Here is a 5,890-nt window from a genome sequence, read left to right as displayed (position 1 = left end):
TTGGTACGGTCACTGGGGAAGTTGCCAGATTGAAGCTCAAAATGGATTTCGCATTGGTTAAGAAATCCCCTGCAGAACCTTGGAGATCCGTCAAATTTTGCTGGCGTTGGAAGATGAAGACGTGGTATGGAAATGGGCAAGGTGGGTGGGGTTACAGCTGGAGTCACTGTGGTGGACGCACCAGACGTGCCAGGTCCACGGAGGGTCGTCTGAATCCCATCCAGCCGAGTAGAGAGATCCTGGAGACAGCGGATGATGTGACCTTGTGCAGCCTCCTGATGTTCGAGTCTGGCTGCCAGTTCTTGCAAGGGTCTAGCCGCTTGATCCTGGTCTCCGGCTGGATTCATATGGTCAGTGCTTACTGTCACAACTGAGGGTTTAGGCTGACGGGAGGAAGCCTCAGTTGTAGGATGTGAAATGAAATCAAACTTAGATGGTTTAATCAGACCCCTGGACATGTAAGTGTGGAAGGAAACCCGAAGGTGTGACCATGACAAGCAGGTTAAAAGTCAAATGAAAGTTTATTAAACAGACTCCGTATAATCACAACAGCGTTCACAGTCAGAATTAGCAGTGGCAGATAATACAGTTCCTGGATCACTAAACCATAAAAGGTATAACAGAGCACTGGTAGGTTGCAGAACGGATGTTATAGTCCTTGGGTAGAATAACCTTACCAGGCCAGGCTGTAGTAGTGGAGACAACCGAGGAACTCGCCAGTAGATGTATGAGATGATGCTGGTAACTAGAATGCACTGTAGGAGTCACTGGACGGAACCAGCCAGATGGTGGAGACACGGAGTTAAAACTAAAAGATGCTAGGGTGCGTGGAAACAGATGAAATGAAGAGTAGTTACCGGTGGTAGTGGATACTGCTGGTAAGTAGAAATCCGCTGGGAGAACACCGGCTCTTTAAGGAGGCTGAATTCTGTTGGAAGCAGGTTGCTGGAAACAGATGGGTTAATAGCTGCAAGCTTGGAAGCTGGAAGCAAACGAGGTAATAGCTGAAAGCTGGATCAGTCACAGAGGATTGCAAAGTCAGGCTGCACCGCAAGATGGAAAGCAGGTGCGGGTCTCTTTGTGGATGCTGGAGACAGGAGCTGGAACCTGGAGAAACAAACCACAGGAGAGAGAGAGACTGGAACAAGGTATGACATTCAAAGCACTGACATCTATCTGGCCTAGACACAGGATACTTATACCTGCTGCTATGCAGGCATTGGCTAGGCAATTATGCAGATTCCAGAGATGGTGGATTGGAGGAATTGGAGCATGTGATCAAATCCAACATGGCTGCGCCCATGCTGGAACCTGGAGGGAAAACTGGTTTGTAATGAAATGTGCAAACATAGTGATAATGGCTGCGCCGGCCGCGGAGGACAGGAGACGCCAGACGACAGCTACATGCTGAGACACCTGGAGGGCAGCAAAGGCCGCGGCAGACATGATACATGATTCTGAGAACCTGCAGCAATAACACAGTAACGGCGGCGGAGGCCGCGGAGGACGGGAGACGCCATGTTGGATTCAAACATGGCGCCGCTGTGGTAGTGTCTCAGAATGACAGGAGGGATGTGCAGAGTGTTGACACAGATGAGGTCCGGATTTGGAACGCTGGGCCAGTCTCAGAAGACACCTAAACGGCAGGTAATGGCGTCCAGATACCCGGATCGTGACACACTCACTCAAATACACTTTGTTTTTCTATACAGAAAATTTCCACTCATTCTGATTGCCAGCTTTTCTCCCAGAGGCAATACAGTTTAAACAAAAGTTTTCTACTAATCTGCTTTTGAAACCGGATAGTTATGTGCTATTGTAGTATGGCTACTATCCCACCTTTCAATTGAACTAAACTATTGTGTAACTTGTACTTAGCATCCGCACTCTTACGCACTTTGCGCAAACACATGACCGTGCGTGTCTTTTACGCTGCGTGCGCGGTCCTGTACTTTGTCCGAGCCACGTGTACAAAACCGTGCATCTGCAATAAAACAAATCCCACAACCTCTATAAATGTGAGCAATGCTAACTATAATCACTCACGAGCACAACTCACGCTTGTTCTGTGTAACCCTTTACGACTGGCCAGACCTGCATGTTGTGCTTTATACTTACTTCCTTAAATACTATTATTTCAAATTTAACTATATAGCAACAAATGTATCCGATTTCACACAGATCTAAACGAATCTAGCAATCTAAACCTTGTGGCAGAACAATATGAGAGGGTATGCAAAGTATCGGTGCCCTTTGTGTACGCTTTTGGCGCCAAAAAAAATTACACAGATTTTAAATAGCTTTTTTCCTGTTTACCTACGGGTTCTATCAGCACCTCTGCAGACCAGACAGAGCAGACGCAATCTAACAGCATACAAATAGGGTTTTTAGAACATCCACCAACCAGGAAAAGGTTACGTAGGATAACTTTCCACCCTTTGCTGATAGATTAAGTCTGCTATGACCTGCTAGGCTGTGAGCATGTGAAAACCGGATCGAGCCCCCAATTGTAAATGTTGATTTACATACAGGACTAAAAGCAACACTTTAAAAAGACATTCAATACACTTTAAATGGAGCCGCTGCGGCCGCTGTAATCAATCCTTAGCCTACGTACTTTTTACACCATTAGCGTACAAAGCCCCGTACCATGTACGTACTTTACATACAAACGCCGCGCTGGCCGTACAAAGTACACGCAGTGCGTACACACCCAAAGATACTCCGTGAGCACTTAGCAGCTACACGTGTGACTGAAATACACTTATAACCTTAGCAGGGAAAAGAGACACGACACCAGTTTGTATTTAAGATGCTGGGTTCCGACACACCAACATATAATTGCTGAAAGGGGGGTTACAATAAACAACAATACAATACAATAGAAAAATGGCTACAGTCAATGGTACATACGTTTTTGGTTTTGCCTGCGCTTCCCGGCCGGTCCTCAGTCATCAAGGGAGATGACCTTCAGAGTCTGTGTGAGACCATGCATGCAGCTGGCTTTTTATACAATAGTCCAAAACCTAACACAATGAAAACTGTAATCTCTTTGTCCATTGGACACAGGGATGGTCATTTACAGTACAGGAGAGGTCATAGGTCAGTTTGAATAGGTGGGCGATGTCTGTTCCAGGTGCACTTGTAGATGGTCTCCTCTGGGTTCCCGCCGCATACCAAGTGTACCGTAAATACAGTTAATATTTATATTCTGCTCCTGTACATAACTATTCGCAGGAGCGTGCGATCTTCTGCAAACCAACACCGGAATATTGCCCTTAATATACCCTACAGCTGGATACCAAACACCACCTTATAACCTAGTTCTGTCCCCTCCTATCCTGTAAAGGTGAATCCCTTTGTTCTGATACCATTTAAACTAGTGTAACTTGTTGGTGTGGTGCAGGGAGACTATGTGTACATTGGGGGTAATTCTGAGTTGATCGCAGCAGGATTTTTGTTAGCAGTTGGGCAAAACCATGTGCACTGCAGGGGAGGCAGATATAACATGTGCAGAGAGAGTTAGATTTGGGTGGGGTGTGTTCAATCTGCAATCTAAATTGCAGTATAAAAATAAAGCAGCCAGTATTTACCCTGCACAGAAACAAAATAACCAACCCAAATCTAACTCTCTCTGCAAATGTTATATCTGCCCCCCCTGCAGTGCACATGGTTTTGCCCAACTGCTAAAAAATGTCCTGCTGCGATCAACTTGGAATTACCCCCATTGTGCACTATTTGGATTAGATATGTAATGTGTTTTTATGGCTTTTCCATGCGATTACAAACACTACCGTAATTACTCATACCACGCGCTAATACGCAGGACCGCGGGAGCGACCATACGCAAATTGCGAATATGTGCACGCACGGCAGAGCAAGTACGCGCACGGAGGCCATCTGTGTGTAGTTTGTACGTGATGTGTGTACTGCAATATTTTTCGACTTTGACACCCCCCATCAAAATAGGCCCGCAGGATCTGCTTTACTGCTGCAGCCAGGGAATTTTTCCCCCCTGCTACAGCAGCTTGCCATGAACAATCTAAAGCACCGCCCTCTCCTGCCGGCAGTGTACATTTATAGATGATAGTACTACAGATGGACCTCTATTGGTCCATTTCTGGCCAGCTAAAAATGCCAGCAGGCAGCCACGACCACGCTTTAGGGAGCCGCTCTGGCAGGATACAGGAACTCAGCTGGGGTGGAGGCTACATGGGACTCAGGCTGCTGCTCACATGCTATGAGAGGCAGAGGAGAAGCTGCTGCACATCCAGGGCCGACCCAGACTGTGACACTGCACTCTGCTGTAGTGTGTAAGGTAAGAGTGACTGGAGGGAACAGTGTGTGTGTGTGTGAACTTCTTTGTGTGTGACTTCCATATTAATTTTTATATGTGTGTGTGTGTGTGTCTTAATTGTGAGCTTCTGCAGGGAGTAGAGTTTAATATAGCGCAAGGCTGAGGCAGTGTTAACCGACCAGCCCCGTTCTAGCCACATAACACCCATCCTCTACTCCCTTCACTGGCTGCCTGTAAGATGGCGAATCATCTTCAAAATTGGCTTACTGAGTTTCAAAGCCCTATATGACCAGGGCCCAAGGTACCTGAAGCAGCTTCTGACCCCATACTGCCCCACTCGATTACTGTGATCTGTAGATGAAGGACTTTTAGCAATACCTAGAATCTCCCGTAATTCATCTGGGGGTCGAGCTTTTAGTCATGTGGCTCAGACTCTATGGAACTCATTATTATTATTATTATTGTGTGAGTGCATGATAGAGCGCAGGCCACAGGGGGAGTGTGTGAGTGCGATAGAGCGCAGACCGTGGGGGGAGGGAGTGTGATAGAGCGCAGGCCACAGGTGGAGGGAGTGTGTGAGTGTGATAGAGAGCAGGCTGCAGGGTGAGGGAGTGTGTGAGTGTGCTAGAGAGCAGGCTGCGGGGTGAGGGAGTGTGTGAGTGTGATAGAGAGCAGGCTGCGGGGTGAGGGAGTGTGTGAGTGTGATAGAGAGCAGACAGCGGGGGGAAGGAGTGTGTGAGTGAGTGTGGTACAGTGCAGGCCGTCTGGGGGGGGTAGTGTGTGAATGTGATAAAGCGCAGGCCACGGAGGAGGGAGTGTGTGAGAGTGACAGAGCGCAGGCCGCAGTGGGAAGGAGTGTGTCAGTGTGATAGTCTGCAGGCCGCGGGGGGAAGGAATGTGTGAGTATGATAGGGCACAGGGGGAGGGAGTGTGGGCTCAATGTGTTTTTCCTATTGAGGGCATTGTGGGGGTCATTCAGACCCGATCGCACGCTGCAGTTTTTTGCAGCCGTGCAATCGGGTCTGAACAGCGCATGCGTGGGGGCCGCAATGCGCAGGCGGGTCGCTGGTCAGCGTCAGGCAGCGATGAAACCAATGAAGAAAGCGTTTGCAGCGGCTAAAGCAAGAAGATTGACAGGAAGAGGCCACCCGGGGGTGTCAACTCTCCGTTTTCTGGGCGTGTCGAGGAAAGCGCAAGCGTTCCCGGCCATTTCCAGGGAGGGATCCTGACGTCAGCTCCAGCAAGGATCATTGCAGCGGGTAAGTAAGTCCTGAGCTGTGCAGACACCGCACAATTTTTTTGTTTGTGCAGCTCTCTGCACAAGCGTTTGCAGCCCTGCACAGCGAATCCCCCTCCCCCTGTGGTCGCAGCAGTGCAAAAAATAGCCTGTGTGCGACCAGGTCTGAATTAGGCCCTACGTTTTGTTTCCCCCACTTTGGGCTCAGTGTGTTTTATTTTACCTGGAGGGGCCAATGTTTTTTATTCATTCCTATTGAGGCCAATGTTTTTTGTTTCTTTTTATCCTGTAGGGGCCAATGTGTTTTATTTTTCTCCTGTGTACAGCAATATGTTTGTTTGTTTTTCCTGTAGTAG

Source organism: Pseudophryne corroboree, chromosome 8, assembly GCF_028390025.1.
Source record: "Pseudophryne corroboree isolate aPseCor3 chromosome 8, aPseCor3.hap2, whole genome shotgun sequence".
Classification (NCBI taxonomy): domain Eukaryota; kingdom Metazoa; phylum Chordata; class Amphibia; order Anura; family Myobatrachidae; genus Pseudophryne; species Pseudophryne corroboree.
The sequence above is the reverse complement of the archived record's forward strand: the minus strand, read 5'-3'. Positions refer to the sequence as shown.